The sequence below is a fragment of the Leptonychotes weddellii genome, chromosome 6 (genome assembly GCF_054177405.1).
Source record: "Leptonychotes weddellii isolate Sample4059 chromosome 6, ASM5417740v2, whole genome shotgun sequence".
Taxonomy (NCBI): domain Eukaryota; kingdom Metazoa; phylum Chordata; class Mammalia; order Carnivora; family Phocidae; genus Leptonychotes; species Leptonychotes weddellii.
The window spans coordinates 64,986,629-65,009,853 of NC_138374.1; the positions used below are offsets into that span (position 1 = coordinate 64,986,629).

The window sequence follows — 23,225 nt, forward strand, 5'->3', positions numbered from 1 at the left end:
GAAGTGGAATTATGTTTGAAATGTTCTAGGTGTACTCCTGGCGTGGAGGAACCCCTTATCAGAGAAGAAGCCACAGAGAAAGTCTGATTCGTCTCTGCTGGGCTTGGACGCCCCCCTGTGCCCTTGGCCCATGCCGAGCCTTTGAGGACAACGCACGAGCAGCGTCTCGTTCTCCTTGCTGGGTCATGGGAGGAAAGGGCTGGTCTTGGAGAAGGGTCAAGGGCAGGCTGTTTTGTTCTCCAGCAGCAGGCAAGAGGAAACCACCCAAGTGACGAGCTCTGCAGAGGGCAAGTGAAGGCTGAGTCTAAACACAAAAGTGGAGGAGCCCATCTCCTTGGAGCTGTTTATATTACATAACTCAAACACAGAAGTGCGAGAACGGTTCCCTTGGCGAGGGCCAGGACCACAGGGCCCAGAGGCAGACAAAGGGCGTCTCCTCCAGCCCTGGTCAGAAGCTTCTTTAAAACAATGACACGGACCACAGCAACACCACTAACACACAGGGACGCACCAGCAGCACGATGTAGGAGGATACCCTGAATAAATTAGAACAAGACTCATTCTAATTAGGACTTGTAAGGTGTCTTTCTTTGCTCTAGCTGAGAAACGGACCCTGATCAGAGCAAGAAGAAGCAGCAAAACTGACCCCGAATGGTTCTTTTCACTTGCGAAGGAGGGGTGGGTGTGAGGCACCTGCTAGCCAAGCCGCTGGGAAACCAGATTCCCAGACATCGGAGAGGCAGCTGACCTTCTCAGACTTCAGCCCTTCTCAGCCCGGGATGAAGCAGGGGGACCCCAGCCTTCTGGGAAGCATCGGGCAGTTTCCATGGCGTCAGTGTGAAGAAGAAAAAAAAATAAAAGTTTCCAGCTCAGTAAATGAGCACAGGCCCACAGGCCCCACGTCTGAACGAAATCAGAGAGTCTTGAAATTGAGAGCAGGCGAGAACCTACTGAAACCTTCTTTTTCATCAGTAGCCTGCAGTCTCCTGGGACAGCAACCCCTATCGTATGCCAGGGGACAAGAATAGAACTAAAAATTGAGAGCACAGCCCTTAGCACGGGCTGTTGGTACTGGTTGCCAACAGCTGCCCCATTAGTAGGCTATGGGGACAAGCTAGGGAACATTTTCTCTACGAGGCTCGTGTTTAAAAATATATCTTGCTTCAGAGCTGGCCTGGGGCGTGGCTGGGGAGTAAGCCTTCTTTTCTGCACTGAGCAGGTGCTTGTCACTCTGTGATTTACTGCAGATCACTTACCCCTCTGAGCCTGCCCCTTCCGAGCCACGTGACAGCGACCCAGACCTCGACTCGGCCCCTAGCAAGTTAATGTTTTAGACGATTCCTGGATGAAAGCCATGCTCCAGAATCGCCCTCCCCAGTGAGCTTGCTGGATGCATGTGGGACCAGGGCTGAAAGAGGATGGTGACTAAGGTCACGCTTCACTACCAAGGGCTCTGACCCCTTCTCACTCTGTGGATGTGTCCCTGGAGATATTTCTCTTCCCATTTCCTTATTCTCAAAAAGAGGACAACAGCTCCCGCCCACCTCCTGAGGATGCTTAGGAGTAATAGCTAGCAGAAATGGCTGAAAAGCTCTTGGCAGATGCCAAGTTCAGAATCAAGTGCTGAGTGATGGCCTCCCTCAGCGACCCTACGTACCGCATTACCTATGTGCCCGGCCCTAACGGCTCCGCTGACAGACTGCCCTGTGGGGCGTGAAGCCGGTCTGCCCAGAAGTCCCAGGTTCCGCTAGAGGAGGTTGCCTTTGCAGGAACCACTGCAATCCCTGCGTGTCCAAACTCATGTTCCGGGTAGGAGACAACAGGTGATGGATGAGCTGCCAAGGCTGGGAGGCTGCCAGCATCCAGCCACGGGCACCCGGGGCTTGGCACCCCTTTCCCAAGGGGAGGTAGACATGAATACATCAACGTGGTGGGGTCAAGTTCAAGTCTGCCTCAATGAAACCCCGGGGACCTTCTCCTTGAAAAACAACTGGGACAGTGTGACAGCTTTTAAGGATGCCAAAGAAGGGGGTCCCCGGGGAAATGTCCCCAGGGAAGGCTCTGCCTGCAGGAGGCTGTGAGTGACAGCCGGCAGGAGCAGGGACAGCTGGCCCGGGTGAACTGTCTGATTTGCCAGTGACCGGAAGCACCGAACACTTGTCAGGGCTGGGGGTCGCAATGACCACGGCAGCGGTACCACCGATTAGTACTGGGGGTGGGGCCTACAGAGCAGTAGATGGCTCTGAAGGACTTGACCGTGAGATGGTCGCCACTTTGGAGTCCTCGCAGCCCTTCCAGCGGTTTCGTTTGGGGCCTTGATAAACAAAACCCATGTCGGGCTTTACGGTTGTCAGATAATCTGCGGCTCCTTTAACATCTGGTTCATGATGCGATTGTTTCTCATGACAAACGGGTGGTGGGACAGAAAGATGAGAAGGATGGGGACAGAAATCTCCACCTGGAGAAGCTCCGCACCAAAGGTAAGGGACCTCACGACATTCCCCATGTGCCCGGGTGCCACCACCTCTGAAGCAGGCTGGGAGAATTCCTTCGATGGAAGCCGCTGGACTTAGATCCCAAACCCTTGGATCCGACTCCTGGATCTACCACTTCCTAGCCATGGGAACTGTGGTGCATTAGCTTACCTTTCTGAGACTCTGTGGTCTCCTCTATACACTGGAGCGAATGATGCCTACCCCAGGGAGGTTAGGGGAGATCAAAGGAATGAAGACAGGCATGACATCTTACCTTCGAGGGCGACAACCCCCACATGTCACCTGGCAGGTGGGGTGTCTGGAGGCCTCCGCCTCAGCCTGGGGAGCAGGCCTGAAGCCCTGGCAGTCAGCTGCTCACCTCCCCCCGAGAACTGGCAACAGAGCAGGGAGGATCTGCCTGTCTCCTGTCATCCAGAGCGCTTGCTACCAGGCTGTGGTGGCCTCTCCCATAGCTTAGCAGGTGACAGAGTTGCCTTCATTTTCTCCTGGGCCCCTCTCGCTCCGGGCTGCCGAGGGGGCCCTCCCTTTTCTGGGCCCCTAGGGCACCACCCTGGGGGGAACTAAAGGCCCAGAAAGGGTACAAAGGGGAGTAACCAGGGCACCAGGGAGAAGGAGGCTCGTTATATTCTTTCTAGATGAATCTCCCGGCCTACAGCAGCCCAGGGCGAGTTCCAGGCCTGCAGTAAACCTGTCTGCTGTGGGGCTGTCTCAACATGCTGTTTGGAAAGTCAAGGTTTTCAATGTAAACTTTGTTCTCCCTTCCGTTTCTTCAGGGTTTCACAAATGCAGGGTCTCGCAGCGCTTCCTCTCCAGCGTCTCTGGGGCTGAAATCTGAGGTCATGAGTCATCTCTGTCAGAACAAGTCCATGCCGTGGCCGGCCTATCGGAGAGGGCAGGGCCGCGACGGCCTTGGCTCCCGGGTCTGCCCCAGTGTAGGGTTCTCAGTGGCACTATTTTTGGCAGATTTTTTTTTTTTTTTATCCTTGCTCTTTATCACAAGCCTGTCGGGCAAATGACAGAGGAATTGCAAGCTTGAATGGGCTTGTCTGACAGGCCAACTTTCATCCTGGGCACTGCTGCCTGACTTTTAAAAAGGCACTCTGAGCCGAGGAGAGTAATTTCACACTGATTCCTGGCTGTAATTTGCTTTTGGGTTTAAAATGTCGCGTTTCAATCATCCTAGCTCCGTGCTGTAGGGGAGGAGATGGACCGCGCGTGCGGCTCATGTATTTGTAAGAGACACACACAAAGGCGACTGCTTTCTCTGAAGCAACAGTGCTAAGACACGCTGGCGAGCACACCAAGGAACTCTCCACCAGGTACAAACAAGTGCATTCAAAGGAATCCGTAATCAATGACCAGTTCTAGCAGACGGAGAGAGCGAGCTGCGGGTGACACGAAGCCTACTATTGGCCGTCCCCATCACCAAGCATGGATTAGAATATCTTTCTCCCCCCCAGGCTGCAGGAAGTAGAGGAGATGGGGGGCTTTAGGCAAACCTCAGAAGTAGAAGGGTCTGAAATCCTGGGGAGGGGGGACCTGAATGCACCGAGGATGAGGTGAGATCCAGAGGAGGCTGAGAAATTCAGCTTGGACAAGCGGGAGCTGAGAGGTCCAGGAGGGAAGGGGAAAGCGGCCTCCAGGCTCATGAGAGCTGGTGAGCTTGTGAGCGGAGCATCGTTTAAGGACAAGGACGGAGGCTCGTGGAAAGGTCAGGGGACATGGTTGTATGCATGTCAGCAGCAGGAAGCAGCGATTTCTGCTGGCTTATAAATCATCCCATCCTTCACCGCCTCTCCCCACCCTTACGTAGAGGCCACACTGCCTGACGTGTCATTCTCTTTCCTGGGATGGCTTCTAATGTTTCCCGTCCTTAATTGTGCTCCTCACCTGGGTTATAAATTCTTTGAGGTCAGGAACCAGTACCTAGCCCTCTCTGTCCGCTCCAGGCGACCCTCCCCTGCAGCCCTTGGGAAGAGCTGATGATGCCTCGCTCTGTGGATCCAGTGTGCTTTCTGGAAGCCAGACTGGCCGCATTGCCGGTGGGCTGGTGCTGTCTGGTTGACAGGTCTGTCTCTTCTGGCAGGCTGTGCCCTGGGGGCAGGATCCACCTTCTTTGTCTCCCAGCTCTTGGCTCTCAGCACAGTGCCTGGCACTCAGTAAAGGGTTATTGAATGAGTGTGTTTCCCACATTGGGCACATCATGGGGGACGGCACTATCAGGGCCCAGTATGTTATGTGGGGAGACAAGATGAATGCTTCGGAGGAAACCAAGGCCCTGGGGCAGCTCCTGATAAGCTGGGCCACCTGGGGCGAACCCTAGATAAGATGTTTTGGGAAGTGATGCTTGCTTTCTGGAGCCCCAGCCTCACCTTGAGACCTTGTTCCACTTTGCGGGGTTTTTCCAAAATTTTCTGTCACATTTTTCTTACGGCCTCCAGTAACACTGCAGGACAAGGCAATTCTTCCTGGTCTCCAGAGAGGAACTGTCAGGTGTGGATGTGCAGCAGCAGGGTGTTGGGTGGGGAACCGGGCGGAGAGGGTGCTGAGGATCATGGACTCCAGCCTGGCCGAGACGCAGCCCCCCACGCTCACCCCGCCATGTGAGGTGGCAGGAGGGCCTCAGTTTCCCTTCCCATAGACAGGTGGAACTTAGAAGGGGCGGAGCGCCTCCCCATGGAGTCATTCAGGAAGTTAGGCAAACTAATGCGGGCGAGCGTTGCAGGAGATGCCCTGCACATGGTAATTGCTCATTAAAACCCAGCTCCGATAGACGCGTGGGTGGCTCAGTCATTAAGCGTCTGCCTTCGGCTCTGGACATGATCCCAGGGTCCTGGGATCGAGCCCCGCATCGGGCTCCTGCTCAGCGGGGAGTCTGCTTCTCCCTCTCCCTCTGCTGCTCCCCCTGCTTGTTCTCTCTCTCTTTCTGTCAAATAAATACATTAAAATAAATAAATAAATAAATAAATAAATAAATAAATAAATACCAGCTCCTGCCATTTGAAACCAGAAGATGAAATTGAGTCTGACTTTCTCCCCTTGCAGGCTGTCTGACCTGAGTGGGTCAAGGCGCCTCCCTGCCACAGTCTCTGGTTTCTGAGATGCTCTCCTCGTTGGTGTTGTGAAAAGCAAGGAGAAAAAGGGAGCAACTGTGCTCTGTAAGCCAGGAGGTGTTTTCCTGAGGTAGTTGTGAAGTTACCTGAGCGAAGGCATTGAGAGGTGAGGAGCCGTGGAGATCCTGCCAAGTGAGAGCTACCCCTTAATGGGGACAATGACTGCGTATTAACCAAACTCATAATTTCTGTGAAGTACATGCTTTAACAACCACGAAGGGGGCTATTAGCAACCCCTAAGCAAATTATGACTCTCCCAACGTGAAGGTCAAGCCTGTGTGTCAACTTGGCTGAGCCACGGTGCCCAGATATATGGTCAAACATTATTCTGGATGTTTCTGTGAGGGTGTAGCAGGATGAAAGGAACATTTAAGTCATTGGACTTTCCGTAAAGCACACTGTCTTCCAGAATGTGGGTGGGCCTTATCTAATCAGTTGAAGGCCAGGATTGAACAAAAGATTGACCTCCCCTGAGCAAGAGGACATTCTGCCAGAAGACTGTCTCTGGACTTGAACTGCAGTGCTGGCTCTTCCCGGTCTCCAGCTTCCTGGCCTACTTGGCAGATTTTGGACCTGACAGCCTCCATAGTCACCATAAAGACATGAGCTAATTCTTTAAAATAAATCTCTCTCCTTCTCTCTCTCTCTCTCTCTCTCTCTCTCTCTCACACACACACACACACACACACACATTCTATTGGTTCTGTTTCTTTGGAGAACCCTGACTAATATGCCCATAGACATCCGGAGTCCTCAGATAGCTTTCTACTATACACTCTTAACAGTCCCAGTGAACATGAATTTCACAGGGGACCCGGGTTCAAACTTAGCTAGCCAATCCTAAGCCTGATTGTCCTGCCTCGCCTGATCCTTCCCATAGAAACCATGGTAAAGGTTCTTGCCCACAGAGCCTCCCCTACCTCTGCCTCCTGACCGACCCTGGTGCTTCCCCGTGTGGCCCTGCCATACCTCTGGTCTCCCCATCCCTCACCCAAGGCAATACGATAAAACGGACAGTGACTGCAGCCCAGCCCCGAGGATGCCCTGGGCCAGCCTCGAGAGAGAGGCGAGGAGGTTATTTGCCCCTGTCAGGCAGCGCTCTGCTAGATGCCACAGGACTGTTCTATGTGAGATCTAGGGCTGATGGAAAGGCAGGCAGCTTCTCAAGTGGCTTGGGCCAAAAGAATCATTCCTTGCCTAAAACAGAAATCATCATTGTTATCAACGAGATGTGGCCCTACAGAGAGCCCACGTGAGCCGTGGTCTCAGCGAGAGCAAATGTGCATCCAGAGACTCTTTCTGGGCCCTTTCAGGCCCCATGGCATGCCCAGTGCCCAGGTGGGGAGCGTTCCTGAATCATCTGTGTTTGAGAGCTTATCCACTTCACCCGGGGGGAGGGGATGAGGAGGGCCATGACCTCCCAGGAAAGAGTTCAATCACCCTGGGTGACTCATAAAATCACAGACCCATACAATTATAAAACCTGAGAATTCCAGAGCCTGGGAGGGAGCTACCAGGTCAGCTGGGTCCGACACCCCTCATTTGGAGAAGGAAGAAGGAACTCCAACCGAAACAAAGACGTGCACTCACCAGCAGTCCCGGTCACAGAGCCCCAAATGAATGCTAATCTGAAGATGGTTGCTCTCACTCGCTCCTCTTCCCCGTTTGTTCTCCTGTCCTGCCCAGGGTGAAGATGGGTGCTACAGGGGGCTCAGCACCGGGGTGGCCGTGGGGGAAAGGCCAGCCCCAGCCCGTGTCACTGTGGCAGGTTTGAACCTCTCCAAGTCCCTCATCCTCCTGTGATTGGTATCACCCGGGCAGGACTGCTTGGCAGACTTAGAAGGGAACTTAATGAACATACCCCAAATAATAAGGGGCTGAAAACAAACGCATCACTTGTCTTCACCATATCTTACGATGCCAGGACAGGGGGCCAGTGGATGGCACTGAGGACAAAAAAACATGAATGAACCACCTTGGGAGCCACTGCTTCCCTGTCCCCTGTGGCCAGGAAGACTGCCACCAGGCTCCTGCCCAGGGGGTCACTGAGTTAAATGCTACAGCTGATTCTGAAAGGGGCCGAGCGAATGCATGAGATCAGTAATGATGCTGCTCTTTGCAGGAGCTAAGAGAAGGGCAATTAAATCTTGTGCTTCGGGCCATATAAACTGATCTCCACAGGAGGGAAGAATTAATGTCATTCCCAACACAGGACCCCGCCCAAGCCCTCTAGCAGTCTTTTATAATGGACCCAGCACAGGACGGGGAAGACAGAGGGAAAGCAGCAAGATTTGCTCCAAGCATCAGGTATTAACCAGCACAAAATCAGGAGCTTGAACTTGATGGGCCTCAAGGCTGATCCAGTGTGGCAAATCCGGGGCTTCTTACAGCTTCTCTCTGTACTTGGTTTATTACACCCAATCTGTACGGGGCCTGTTTTCACACTTAATGGCAATCCTGAATCACTATCTATTTCCCATCTCCGCCTGCAAAACAGCAACCCGGAGCTAGTGCTGTGTGCGCCATAAATACTGGGCCCCATAAAGCCACTGCTGTATAGATTTGCCTTTTTGTGCGTGTGTGTCTGATTCGCTAGTGCCTTGGCAGCCTTCCAGGCTCTAGGAGAGGAAAAAACCATCCTGAGCATCCCAACAGCCTCATTTTGATCTGTGATATTGAGCAACTCATTTCCACTTCACAGGCTCTGCTGAGCTGTGCCACAGAAAGACAAATCCCAGACGTGGAAGGGGCGGGAGGAGGAGCGGGGGGGAGGGACCGGCTGGGAGGAAGGATGGTGGAGGAGAGGGAGGGAGGGAGGGGAGAGAAGATGAAAGCAGAAAAGGACCGCATTTATTAAGCTGTTTTTCTTTTGGTGAAAAGAAGCATTTATCAGTGATTTCATATATCATGTGAGAGGTGGCTTCCTGCCAATTTCCAAGAATCCAAACAACCCACTGACATCATATGCTAAATATAGCTCAGCCTTTGCTGTAGGTGAATAAATAATGCTGCTGGAAAGGAATAGGTTCTCTTCAGTTACATGTTTATTATGATCAGACTGTCAGGCTTGTGTAATCAAAAGAATAATGCCCAGTTCCAAGGAGGCATTGCGGGCAAAGGACTACTCAAACAATTTCAGGAGGTGACCGATAAAGCCCTGTTCTGATTGCCTTTCCAGGGGGCCGGCTGAGCCTGGCCCTGAGAGGGGTGGTGGGTGATCCAGGTGTTGCGGGTCTTCCAAGCCCTGATAAGTGTGTGTGTGTGTGTGTGTGCACGTGCACGCATGTGTGTTTGTGTGTGTGAGCGTGCATGCATGTTTCTACGTCTGCCCTGCCCTCCACACCAGTAAGGAAAGCTGACTGACCTCTCTGAGGGAAATGCACAGAATGATATGGTCATGAGCTTTCCGTGAGGCTGGGGCGGAGGAGAGTACACACTCGGGAGAAAGGACAGGGTGCGGTCAGTGGTCAAGAGGGCCAAGGCAGGCCCTCCATGTGCTCCTCAGGCCTTCAGGACGGGCCCACCTCTAATGGCGACTAAAGATCCTACCCCGCTGCTCTCGGGCCTTGGGCCTTTGATTCTACCCCCTTGAGCTTCCGTGTGTCGGAGCCACCTGAAGAATTCAAGTTTAGAATGAGACCTAGGGATGTTGGCCTTCTCCCAGCTCACCTGGGCACAGGCCGGGGACAGAGGCAGCAATGCTGAAGGGCTCGTGGGCACTTGGGGGAAGAGGGGAGAAAGGGGACAGCGGTAGGGAGAAGAAAGGACAAGAAAATTAGCGCGGGGAGATAAGGAGACTGAATCAAAATAGCTACTGGAAGGTGTTGGATCCCTACTAACATCTGCAAGATTTCTCTTCACAGTCAGGGATACAATAGAGGTGGTTACTATGGAAACGTGAAAAGCAGCACGGGAAGGGAGAGCGCTGGATATAAAGAGGAAAGAGGAAAAGGCACATAACACTTTTAAATCATCAAAGAGGAATACTACGGCCCTTTCCATCTCCGTGAGGAGAATGGAAGTGATTGAGCCCAGATAGCGGTGAATACTATGATCATGGGTGGGGTCAGGGACTCTCAGACACTATAATCCCTTCCCACACCCCCCCCACCCCCACCCCCTGCAAGCCAGGCACTGAACCTGCTTTCCTGCAGTTAAGATCATCCACTGGAAAAGCATTTCCAGGCTGTTCGGGGCGGTCAACTCTGCGGTAGACTGCGCACTCCGCTGGGTTTGGCCATGACCTTCCAGAACGACCTTGGGGAGATCAGGTCATTTTCCTGTGTCATGGTCTCATCACCTCGCTGCCTCCCAGAGAGGAATGACGAAGCACCTTGTTCAAGAAAGAAGTGATAGTGCACTTTAAGGCAGAAGCATCACACCGTGTCAGGAGCTCTGGGTGCGATGGGGGAAGAGTGAGCTCCCGCAGCCAGAGCCCCGAGCGCGGCCTCGAGGGGCCGGGACGGATGCACAGGCTCAAACCCCGTTTATGGTTAACCAACTTCGCTTCCTTAAATCTTCCTAGTAGCCATATTAAAAAAGGCAAAAAGAAACAAATAACCTAAGTTCTAATACAACTCCAATGTATCTAAAATACAATCACTTCAATATAATCAATGCAGAAATGATCAATGAGGTATTTTATATTCTTTTTTTCATACTAAATCTTTGAAATCTGGTGTGTTTTACACTTGCAATACATCTCAATGAGCCACGGTTCAAGGGCTCACTAGCCCAGTGGCTAATGGTTACTGTACTGGATACTGTCACTCTGGAATTTTCTATTCTAGCTATGAGGAATACAAAATAGGCCTATTTTGCTCAGGCACTAATTCTAACCACTTGCCTTGTACCATATTGGAGCAATAATTACACACACACGCACGCGTGCGTGCACACACACACACATACACACTTGGAGCAGGTGGTCAATCTCTCAATACTTCTTTTGCCCTTGAACGGTGACCATCCCGTGATTAAGATGAATTTCCAGTTTACACCCTCAGTTCATGGGTCTGTGAAATCACACAAACTCAGTTCGAGTCATGTCTCTGTCACTTCCTGAGTGTTACTTTCAGAATTTTCCTCAGTTGTAAAATGGGAATTAGGCCACACAATTGCTTTTAGGAGCATATAGGATAATGCCCCACACTAGGCCTAGTAATAGGTGTTGTTAGGGTAGCTCCCTTCCTAACCCTTGCTTCAGCTCTGGTTGACCAGTCTGCCCTGGATTGGCTAATCTCTCCAGGCTTCTGTGAATGAAGAAAGTAGGATTGTACGTGTCCTCATGTGTAGGAAACCACTAGAGCAGAAAAAACACTTTAAGGGCTAGGATTGGCTTATTTCACTAATTCAGTGCAAGGAGGAGCTGGGTGATTTTGCAGCACAGAAAGATACTAAGACTAGCCATCCTGAGTCCTTCCTTTGATGGCCGTGAACTATGTGGTAAGACACTTAGAAAAGATCATTTTTGAAAAAGATTTTATTTATTTGATAGAGAGAGCGAGCACATAAGCAGGGTGAGCAACAGAGGGAGAGGGAGAAGCAGACTCCCCACTGAGCACAAAGCCCGATATGGGGCTCGATCCCAGGACCCTGGGATCATGACCTGACCCAAAGGCAGACGCTTAACCGACTGAGCCACCCAGGCTCCCCAGGAAAGATCATTAAAACATGTCCTTTATCTTCTGGAGCCCTGCTTTCCAATACAGTAGCTATTAGCCACATGTGGCTATTTACATTTACATTAGTTAAAATTTAAAAATTTATTTTCTCAGGCACCCTAGCCACATTTCAGGAGCTCGGGAGCCAGCCGAGGAGAGTGGCTGCCGATTGGACAGTGTGGCCACAGAACATTCCATCATCACAGCAGTGCCCCTCTGGAGCGTTTAGCCATTCATTCTGTATGTAACCAATATAAAAGAGAGAGAGCAGGGCATGATGAGTAAGCCAGTCTAAAGTCACGCTGGATGGGTTTGATCCTGACTTCACCACTTTCGAGAAAAGTCAACCTAAGTAAGGTTCTTAATCTCTCGACGCCTCAGTTTTATCATCTGGAAAGTGGGGATGATGTCAACAGAATTTAATTCAGTGGGTTCTGTGAGAATCAAAGGAAGGGAATGCATGTGAAGTGCTTACCACAGAGCCTGGCATGTTGTAAGTGCTTAATCGATATTCGATATCGGATTAATGATGCCATAGTCACTATTTCCAAAAATAAGAGAGGGTTGGGATCTTACTGAAAGGTAGAGGTGCCCTTGGTTAACCCAAAAAAACCTCGTGGGAGAGGTAATCCCTTGAGCTGTGATTCAGAGGACAATTGGGAGTCCTCCAAGCATTCAAAGCACTCAGTAGGCGTTTATTGAGCGCTTACTGTGTACCAGGCACTACTTTCGATACAAAGATGATAAGACAGGTCCCTTCCATCTAGAAGTCCTAGAGGAAGAGAAAAATAGACTGTGCTGATATGAGTAGGGGCCATGAAAGATTGATGCATGGAGTGCTAGGTGAGCCTGGAGAAGGAGCCCCTGACTCAGGTGTGGAGTCTAAGGAGGACACGGCAGAAGGATGGTCCCTGAGCACCCTCAGAATGATGGGAACTGGCAGGCAGGTGGGGAGGAAGACAAAGCAGATGAGCAGTCAGACCTCTGAATCTCCAGGGACAGTGAATCAGCCTCTTGCCGGTTGACAATTCAGGCTCCAGCCTGTGCATGAGCACCCCCTCCTATGAAGGCAGAGCCCCCCAGGAGGGAGGAGCACCACCTAGCACCTACCACCAGACCAGCAGCCCTGGGGCCCGCCTGACTCTCCAGCCCACCGCAGAGGTGGGAAAACGGGGAGATCATCAAACATGGCTCGATTCTAAGACAAGTTTGAGCAGGACGAGTGGGAGCCTCGCCCCATTATTATTCTGGTCACTGTTCATTCTTTCAAAGCTGGAAGTTTAGCATCTACCCCAATGTCTCCTCTAAAAAGGGCCAGCATGTCCTTATGAAGGCTTCCTCGGGGGCTGAGGACGGGCCTGTCTGTCTAGGAGTGACAGTGATGTGCCAGCTTGCTGTCCCTAAGGGCCCGATCGGTATGCCGGTCAGTCACTGAGAGCCACGTTGGAAAGGAACACCCAGAAGAGCATGTTTGTGGGGACAGTGGAACTTTGAGAGGACTGACAGCCCCAGAATATCGATGAGCCTGCGCAGGTCTAACAGCCAGGAGGCCGGAGGCCACACCAGCCTCCCTACAGGCCTCTACCCGTGCCTGGGGCTCACGCCTTCCTAAAGCCCTGGAGATTAGGCCACTGGGGTCCTCAATGGGTGACAGACTGAGCTCCAGACCTCTCATTTATGTGCAAGGATGGAAACACTGCATTTCTCCTTGGGACTCCTGGTTTTTTCCTGCTTTGTTCTGTTCTTTCTAGCTGTTTCCAGAAGACAAAGAGGCCTTTCCAAAGATCCGCCCCTCCCGATCTCATCCAGTGTCCAGCCTCCCAGAGAGAAACGATTGGAGACGCCCTGAGGGGACCTAGGTGATCTAGGGTTGTCAGGGACCACCCTTGGGTTTTAGTAGCGGAGGCCCTCAGTCCTGGGCCAACTGGGACAGCTGGTGCCTTGCCTCCTGTCCAGCTTCCTGCTTGGCCCTCAGAGCCCAGGTGGAGATGCTGCCTGAGCAGCAACTCTATCTCCCAACAAAGAGCTCTTTATGTTCTAGTCAGCAAAGGAAAAGCCTGCCATGGCCATTTACCCCAGGCCTCAGCTGCCTGACCGGGAATAGAAGGTGGTCAGGAGACACAGACGCGAGGGGAGTAAGCTTCTCCTGCCACACTGCACAGAGCTGCCTGAGGCCGAGGTGAGCCCTCGGCGCCCTGGCCTACTGGTGACCGCAGGGCGTTTGTGCCCCTCCCACGGAGCTTTGGGTAGTCAGTGGCCCCAGTAGCGCAGGGGCATAGGAGGAGATGGCTGAGCGTCCTGTCCTGATCCCTCCTCGTGAGCTCAGTGATGTGCCACTGAATGTTTACCAACTGGGGTGGGGGGCCAGGTGGAGCCCTGACTTGTAACATTTGCCCTTTTCTTTGGTGTAAATGTTCCACGGCTGATTCCCAGCTGCTAATGTGATCCCACAGAACACAGAACGGGAAGAGATGCACACCGTTGGCTCTCATGAGCAGTGCAAGCTGCGTCCTTGTGCTATGCGTACGTCTGGCTGTGCCCACTGAGCCACACAGCCAAGCCCCTGCGCCGGAAACCTGAGAGGAGGTGGCCACCGCATGCTAAGGGGAGCTCGGGAGTGCCACCCAGCAGCCCCAGAGACCTATCTTACTCCCTGTAATTGTAAGCATGCACCCAGGAACAGGCGTTATCTGATGGGACCGATTCTGAGGCAATGAGTGGATCTAATCGTGGCTGGGGGAGGACCTATTCTATAGCAAGCCAAGGCAGAAGCAGATCTGTGTTCTCCTCTGCAAACAGTAGGAAATGTGGGAGGTTGTGTGATACTCAAAAAAAAAAAGGAAAAGGAAAGGAAAGCAATTATTTTTCTTCCTCACTAGAAAACATTGTTTTTGTGGGTATAACCTAGAATCAATTATTAAAGTCCCCCCTTTTGTATAAAGCATAACTTGCAGTAAACTGCAAGGAGTATTGTTCCTTTCACTTAATGATAAATAAAATGATGTTTGACCAATTTGATGAAGACAGTAAGTCAAACTTAAATGCTCTGGCATTTGATGTCGCTGAAACCACAAATCTTATTAAAAAGCTTTTTACATTTAAAATATGCAAAATGCAAACAAAATTTAGGAGTGAAAGTAAAATTAAATATTTAATGACATAATTAAGTCTTATTAATGGTATGTTCTTTATTTTGCAGATTAAATATTCACAACGATTATCATCTCTTTCATCTTTATTACTTAAGCAATGTGTTTTTCATAATTATTTGTTAGGTATTTTCATTAACATTTGATGAATATTAATAGTTAAGATAAAAAACAGTTTTTATTTCTGTTGTAATGACTTTACAGGGATCATAATGTATAACTAAGTGTTTATAATGCGTTCCACTTGTTAATATTTAGATCACTGGTTTTGTTGCCACCACGTGGAAACATGGAGCTCTGGGGGTGACAAATGACAATAGTCACAGTCTGCCATTACTCTTTATTTATTTAATCTACTACTCTTTTTTTTTTTAAAGATTTTATTTATTTATTTGAGAGAGAGAATGAGATAGAGAGAGCATGAGAGTGGGGAGGGTCAGAGGGAGAAGCAGGCTCGCTGCCGAGCAGGGAGCCCGATGCGGGACTCGATCCCGGGACTCCAGGATCATGACCTGAGCCGAAGGCAGTCGCTTAACCAACTGAGCCACCCAGGCACCCTAATCTACTATTCTTAATGTAGCGTTGCTGTGGGAGAAATATGACTTGCAAACTTACAAATAAAACTAATAAGTCATGTTTTAGGTTTAATCCTACTCTTGTGTGAATGATGGCGTGCCTATTCCTTTCTGATTTTTACCCCATTTTCCTCACTGTTTGGGTCCATCAGTGTGGACACCGCTCTGGCACACTCTCTCCGTGACATTTAAGGTGTAGACCGATGGCCTCCTAGACACTTTCCTTCTGGCACAAAGGATCAGGGTTTTCCACCCTGGATGATATGAAGCAAATGCATATGGCTCTCCTAATTTTCCATTCAGGGGGTGATTGCGGAGAGCAAACGGGAGCGGGTCTAATCAACGTGACGGCGCAAAAGGCATATGGTGACCATCCCTCCCTGCAACAAGCATGGTGGCTACGTGGCGCGAGCAGTTTCTGGGCAGCCCAGGAACCGCATGCTTCTCCACCGCCCCCCCCACCTGGGGCTCCCACATCCCGGATGATGACGGGCCGGGAAAGGACGGTGATGGAGCCCGGCCTCACGGCTGGGCCTGCCCCCGCCCCGCAGAGCAGCCCCGCTCCGGCTCCCTGCTCAGCATTCTGGGCCCAGCAGCACAGCCATCAGAGTGCAGACAGAGTCGTGCCAGTCGAACGCGGTGCCCTTTGGCTTTCCTCGAGAAGTCTTCTCTCTTCTGCCCAAGGCATCTGCGTTTTTAAAGCCACAACCCATTCGCGAGAGCTCGGAACCGCAAAGCTGCCGGCAGGAGGGAGGAGGGGCTCTAGCCAATATCAGCCTACAGGTGGTTCATCGTTTCAGTTTAGGAGAACCATATCCGCTCTATTTCCTGGGAGCCTACCATGCTGGGCCCTTTCGGAGGGCTATTTCGGACTCTCCCGAAAACCCCGCAGAGAGGGAGAGATTGCCCCATTTTGTGGGGAGCGAGTTGAACACCCTAAGGTCTCACCGCGGGTGATGGGCACAGCTGGGATTCTAAGACACAAAGCCAGGTCTTTCTGGCTCAAAATCCTGTGCTCTTTTCACCACGACGTGACGCTACCTCCCTTGTCAGCTCTTCTCTGTAGTCACATATATAGGACACGCGCTGCAGAGAAATCTCATTGTTAAGAAGGCCCAAATACAGACAGGCACGGGGAAAGGGACAGGCGCCACCTCATTCAGAGGCCAGTGCCTGAACCTGATGCGCAGGAGGAAGATGCAGGAGGCATCCTGGCCCCGCCAGCCCTCCCGCACGCCACCAGTTCGGCTCTGCTCTCAGATCTGTATGTGTGAGGGCCTGTCTCCAGCCAGCCTGTCACCCAGCGCTGTAAGGAGAGGCCAGCCTTCGGGCTCTGTGCGTTCCCCAGTCCCCTACAAACAGCTGTCCTGGGATGTCGAAAACTCACATTTTAATAATGTGCTTCAACCACTTCTACTAGAAAACGTCCCAGTTCTGGCTCTTTCCAGCCATGACATCTACTGCTGTTGCCCCTAAGAGCCCGGCTGTGTGTGGCCGATGCTGCCAAAAGCAAGTCAAGACACGACCCGGGCTCAGCTCATACCACACCCCGGGGGACCCGTCTCCGAAGTGACGCGTGGGCCTCAGTTTCCCCTTCCTGCTTTGAGCGCATCAAGAAGAAAGCACGTGTGGGCTCAACAAGGACAAATAAGGAATTCCTGCCCATGGTGGGGAGCGGCCACACGCCGTGACGTCAGGCTGGCCCTGGCTCTCATCTGTAATGCCTCTCCTTGTCAAGCCGGCAACGTGACCATTGTTTATTACTTATTGAGCCCCAGCACCATATTTGGCTCTGCACACAAGACTGATAGATTCTTCGTGTCACCAGCCTCACTCAGGCGGCAGGGCTCCAGGCCTCCTCCTCACCCCTCCCCTCCCCTCCTCCTCCTCCCACCTTCCAACAGCCCCAGAGGCTCTGAACCGGCCTCCCCACTGCAGCCGCTGCTGCAGACCCTTTTGAAGAAGCTGTTTCCGGGACAGGGGGGAGCTGATGACAGACACCCAGTCGGCCTCCAAGCTCAGGACCCAGCTGGCCCGGTGAATCCTCTCTGCCATGGAAGCTGCTGACGGTAGTGGGGCCTTGCTGGAATCTCCCCTCTCCCCACCTGCCCTCAGAGCCTGCATCTTCAGAGGACAGAGGCCTTGAGGCTGATGGGTTTATGATTCACAACATCTGGCGGGTGGGGAAAGCGAACACTCAAGGGCCAGTCACCACCTGATGGAAAATTGTCCAATTTGGAGTGCAGAGTGGAGGTGAGAGAGCTGGAAACCACGGTCATGGTGTGTCCCGCAGTGAGTCACGACAGCTTCATGGTGACTCCATTCTGCATTGGTCCCATCAGAACTGTGGCATCAAATAAGGAAGGGTACTTTGGAAAGATAAAAGATGGTGAGGTAGAGGGATGGAGTCCTGGTCACAAGACTGGGACGCCCAGTCCTTGCTCTGCTACTAAGGACCAGTGTGACCCTAGGCGTCGTGTACTAAAACTTACCACCACTCGTCACTCACTGTAACCAACCCAGTGAGTATCTGTCCCATCAGCCAAAGGTGAAGAGAGGTTCCAGATGGCACACCTCAAGGTTAAGAGTCTGCAGTTTGCAGATCGGAGGGTGAACAATGCTGAGCCCGTGTGGCGCTCCAGAGACTGTGCCCCCCACTCCAATGTCCTTTAACCAGCAACTCCAGTCCCTCCCCAGACCTGCAAAGCTAGCTGGTCGGTGGGGTGGTGTGGTGGTTTTTCCAACCACAACCAGCTGACACTAGCTGGGTGGTGACCTACAATTCAAACCAATTCTGACACCAACTGCCCAGAGTTAGCATAGACCCCACGGGGCTGCCCCCGCATGGGACACCAGCTATAAACTGCGTCCCCAGTCCTTCCACCCACCTGACTATAAGTTCAGGGCTTCCCATCTCCTGCCCTCAGGCTCAATAATCCATTGGAAGGACTCACAGTAGCCGAGAAGCCCTATACTTAGATTACACTTTTTTACAGAGTATAGAAATGAATAGCCAGATGCAGAGGTACACAGCGTGAGGTCTGGAAAGGTCCCCCACACAGGAGCCTCTTTCTCCATGGAACTAGGGGTGCACCACCCTCCCTGCACATGAATGTGTTCACCAACTCAGACACTCCTCAACCCCCCCCCCTTTAGGGTTTTTAATGGAGGTTTCATTAAGTAGGCATGACTGATTAAATCCTTGGCCATTGGTGATTGAACTCAATCCCTAGTCCCTCCTCCCCTTCTGGAGGTTAAGGATGAGGCGGGGTGGGGCTGAAAGGTCCCCCTCTAATCATGTGTCTGGTTCCTCTGGGAGTCCTCATGAGTCGCCTCATCAGCATAAAAACTCAGCTAAACATCAGCATATAAACTCCCCGCTGAGCAGGGAGCCTGACACGGGGCTCGATCCCAGGGCCCCAGGATCATGACCTGAGCCGAAGGCAGATGCTTAACCGACTGAGCCACCCAAGCGTCCCAATCAAAAGGTCCTGTATAAATAACATTCCCATCACTCAGGAAATCCTAAGGGTTTTAAGACCTCTGTGCCAGGAACCAGGGACAAAGACCAAAGATACATGTTTTTTACTCTACCACAGGTAGACAGAAATATAAATGCACGTGGGGGTGCTGCAGAGAGCTAACTGCGAGCCCCCGTCTGCTGATGGGAGGCTGGGAAGCGGAAGTGGTCCATGAACCAGGTTGCACCTGGAGGGAATCCTATATGCAGACGTTCACCACGGTGACAGCATGGTGTGTGCTTTGAATCCTAACATCTGTCTGACCTGGGACAGGTGACTTGCACCTCTAAGGCTCAACACCCCATCCATAAAAGGGGTTGATCACTGCAACACTTCAGGGTTATTATAGGATATAATGAGACTCTTTAAGGAGAACACTTAAGACCATGCCCTGCACATATTAAGCACTCAATACATTGAAGCTATTCACAGTCAGTGATGATGATGATGAAGGAAAATGTCATGGAGAGAGTGAGAAATTGTGTGTGGCTGAAGCGCTAGATTCACTAGTGGCCCCGATCACCTCGTGATCCTTGAGACATCTGCCTCCTCGGGCAACCATTCCTAGACCACCAGACGACTGGCTCCCAGACAATTGCTTAATGGTCCATGGGGTGACCTGTCCTCCTTCACGCTGCAGAAGCCACAGGGCTCCCCTCCCTGTCACAGCTTCCTCAAGGCTTAGAAGTTTTTGCCTACTTTGGCTGGCACGGGATCCAAATGTGATGATGCCCCTAATTAGAAAGAACTAATTTTTGAAACAACAGCCATAAAATATTTGTTAAACAAAGCAAATGCACGAATCAAAACAGGAGGGAGAGGGCCAAGTTTTTGTGAGGCAGTCTTCCAACTTCTGGTAGATGGGCCTCAAAATAGGCCCAGGAGAAGCTGGTGTAAGGGTGCCCCAGATGCCTTGAGGGAGGGCGATGGGGAGACCCAAGGGCTGGAGGTGGCCTGCTTGTTGCAGGGCTCATGGATCTAGGAAGCCCTGAGGCGGTCTTGAGAGTATAGCCGGCTGAGACCTCTGGGCCGAGCTGAGCTGAGCCCAGCATGGGAGACAGGCAGGCAGCTCCTGAGCTGCACCCACCACTCCCTATGTCCACCAGAGAAGCTGGGAGTGAATGACAGCGGGAAATTTCAGGCTGCTGTTGTTTCTTTGTACACCCTCCCCACCCCCCCAACCAGGCACCTCTTCCACCCCCTTCAAGGAAACACCCAGTATCTTGCCTCAGGGCTGGAGTGGTCTGTCATCCACATCTTTCCAGTATCTGGGTGCTGCTCTGCAAGCTCAGGCTTGAGGGACAGGGATGGGAGCTCTCTCAGGCCTTGGGCACAGCTCCCTGGACTTCTGGAATCAACCTCTCCACACCTGGGCCGGGACTGGGGCAAACACATTCACAGCCAAGCTCACTGCTGCCTCGTGTAATGTTAGCGGTGTGGGGCCTTGTGGTGCCATTTGCAATCTCCTTGGCCTGCAGCCTGCCTGGGGGTCTCACATGAGGGCTCTCAACCACAGAGAAAATGAGATTCTCTCTCACGTGCACATCTGCGGAGAGAGCATCATCTCTCTGTCTCCTTCTGAAGCTCCTCAGGAAGGGATGGCACATGCTTGGGGTCTCCCTGTGGGGTTCAGAATAATGGAAGCCAAGGATTGACCATAACACACCAGCTGGCAGCTCCATGGGGAAAGGGCCAACCCCACGGGTCACTCCTAGGCCCAGGGCCAGCCAAAGAGGCCATGTGGAGATGCTTTCACTCTGAAAGAAATAGGGAGGAGGCCGCAAGGACCCAGGAGTCGGCGAGAAGCACAAGTGGCAAGAAGGCAGAGCTAAAGTTGGGAGAATTAGCTCAATCCAGCAAATGAGCATCAACATGTATGGAGTGCCAGGCGCGGTGCTAGGTGTTAAGGAAACAGAGGAGCTGAACACAGGCTTGACTGACAAGGACACTAGGCAGGGGGCATTAGTTCTCAAACTTCAGTGTGCGAGCACGTCTGTTCTGGAGCTTTCAAAGGGCAGAGGCCTAGGCTCCATGCCCTGAGACTCAGATTCATTTTCACAAACCACTCCAGGTGTTTATACAGTAGGGAGTTGGCGGCTCAGCCTTTGGGACTCACTGGTCTAAAAGGCACTCAGAGGAGGAATACCCACCCCAGTTGGTAACGGGGTTGTAGGAGGGATGTTTGGGGAGACTTCTTGGCAAAGACATCCAAGCTAAGTGAATCTTAAAGAACAAGGAAGAGAGAGAATGATAGAAGCAGAAAATAGGACATTCCAGACCAAGTACCATCGGAGCAAGGAAATTGAGGTGAAAACATGTTGCAGGTCAGGGTAGCTTCCTATGGGCATGTGACCCAAACTATCACACAGGCCCCAGGCTTGGAGCTTCATGCGCTGTGGTCGCCATATTGAAATTCTTCATTTTATCCTTGAATTTTTGTTTTGAACGAGGGGCCTGATATTTCACTGCACTCTGGGTCCTGCTATTTATGGGCCCAGCCCTGCTGGGGTCTAGGGCAAGACAGAAAGTTTGAGTTTGAAGAGGGAGTAGTAGAGGTGGCTAAAGAGATAAGCAGTAGTTAATGACCAAAGGCCACATTGAGGAGCTCAGGCTTTGTCCCAGAGAGGAGCGGGTTTTAAGAGGGAATGGTGGTTAGGTTTGCATTCCACAAGGACAGCTCTGGAAGCTGGGTGAGGTGGGTCTGCACATGGACACGGTGGGGGGGAGGGGGGCAGTGGCCAGGAGCAGAGATGGTGGAGAGAAACCCACGGTGAGAGTTTGGAAGTAGAGGTGGGGTGAGGCAGGCACAGAAGTCAAGGAGGACTTCCAGATCTCTGGCCTGAGCCACCGAGTTGCGTGTGGTGCCACATTGAAGGAAACACGTTGCAAGTTTTTTCGTTTTTCATTTCCTTACCTGGGACGGTATTTACCCTTAGCACATGTCAGCATTGTTCATATTTGTCAATAAGAGTTGTGCTGCAATATAAAAATAACTTTTACCCTTTAAGCAGAGGAAAAAAGATGGGGGAAAAAATGTACTCTGGTCCCAAATGCATTCACCTATGCCCAGGGTGAGATCCAGTTTGTGGGTGGGCCTTGCGGAGTGGCCCATGACAGTCATCCCTAAAATCGCGTGCTGAAGAGAGGCTTTTACAATAGGCCTGCAACTGTATTTGCTTTTTTCTACCCTGAATACCAATTATTTTTTTTCTTTTGCTAGAAACCCAGCATTGACCTTGAAAATATCATTCGTGTTGGTAAACACATGCTGATTGTTTTACCAGACTTGGAAATCTGTGCTTTAGCTGTGACCTCAAGACACCCTTGCTCCAAAAACAGCTGCCTATAGGTCTCAGCCCAGATGGGCAAGCGTCCAGTGGATCTGAGGCTTGGAGAGAAGTAGTCTAAAGGTAATGCATTTATTTGAGCCCCTTTGATCTAGAATCAGGCTGACAAACCTGGGAGGCTAGACTCGCCTGGAGATTTTCAGGCTTTTCCTCGGATTCAGCCGGCTGTGCTTGAGAACGGTCTACCCTCTGGCATCTTAGGCCTTGGGCTTTGAATAACTTGATATTACAAATTAAAATCACCCTGAAATATGAATGAAAGGTTTTAAAAAGAAAAGAAATTAGATTTTGTTCCAATTAGACCTCTTGAAACTGACAAACAGGGGCTGTCTCTGAGCTGGCTTATTTACTTGCAAGATAAACTAAATTCAGCGAAGAAAAAAAGCCCAAATCAAGCAGAAATCACAGAAGGCGTTGAGAAAATATTACTCTTAGTAAATAATAATTATTCAGTTTTTCAGATACTCTAATAGCATTTTTCCTGTTCATAAAAGTGTACATGTATACTACAGAAATTTTGAAAATATAAATAATAAAACTACCCATAAACCACCACACAGAGATCATATTGGGCACATTTTGAGGTGTCTCCTCTCAGCCTTGTTTCTATGCACATATTTATAAATTCTTTCAAAGTCACTCGGAAGCTTTTTTTTTTTTTTTTTTTAGAGAGAGAGAGAGAGTGGGGAGGTTGGGAGGAACAGAGTGAGAGAGAGAATCTTAAGCAGGCTCCACGCCCAACACAGAGCCTGACGCGGGGCTTGATCTCACAACGCTGAGATATGACCTGAGCTGAAATCAAGAGTTGGACGTTTAACTGACTGAGCCACCCAGGCACCCCCGCTCTGAAGCATTTTAAAGGTGGAGATCGTGGATTAAACTATAACTAACTCATTTGAAAACCAGATGAGTTAAGTGGCCATATTTTAAAATCATTTTTTTCCTAATTAAAGAAATAAAGTATACCCAGTAAAAGAAATGTGTCAAATACAGAAAAGCGCAAAGGAAGACAACAAAAATCACTTGAATTCCAACCAAAGGAAACTATGATTAATGTTTTGATATGTATCTTTCAGTATTTTTTCCTTGTGTATATGTGCCTTTCTTATTTATTAAAAATAGCAAACAGTGTACCCCAGTTTACTGTTTGCATTTTTCATTTAGTGATACAGAAATGAATATTTCCCTTAAGAATAAATGTTCTTCTACCTGATTTTTAATGGCTATCTAGACCCTATTCCTCCACATAGATGTACAATAATTTACCTCACCAATCTCCTATGTGGAATTTATAGGTTGCCTATAAATTTTCATATTATAAACAATGTCATTGTTAACATACTTATGAATAACATCTGACTA

At 50.8% G+C, this 23,225-nt stretch overlaps 2 long non-coding RNA genes across 3 annotated transcripts in view; one reads left to right on the forward strand and one right to left on the reverse strand.

Annotated features, from left to right (window-relative positions):
• The first annotated feature begins 816 nt into the window (after window positions 1–816).
• LOC145722227 (uncharacterized) lies at window positions 817–6,294 on the forward strand. Of its 2 annotated transcripts, none has more exons than XR_014146337.1 (3): window positions 817–2,480; window positions 3,269–3,814; window positions 5,541–6,294. It is a non-coding gene; the product is annotated as an uncharacterized LOC145722227 (long non-coding RNA). The 2 variants fall into 2 exon arrangements; XR_014146336.1 differs by having other exon boundaries at window positions 3,679–3,814.
• An 8,548-nt stretch (window positions 6,295–14,842) lies between these two features.
• The window catches only part of LOC115937280 (uncharacterized), a 29,227-nt gene continuing 20,844 nt past the window's right edge, over window positions 14,843–23,225 (reverse strand). Inside the window, exon 5 of the long non-coding RNA XR_014146339.1 lies at window positions 14,843–17,339. This is a non-coding gene — a long non-coding RNA (uncharacterized LOC115937280). The remainder of the gene's footprint in view (window positions 17,340–23,225) is intronic.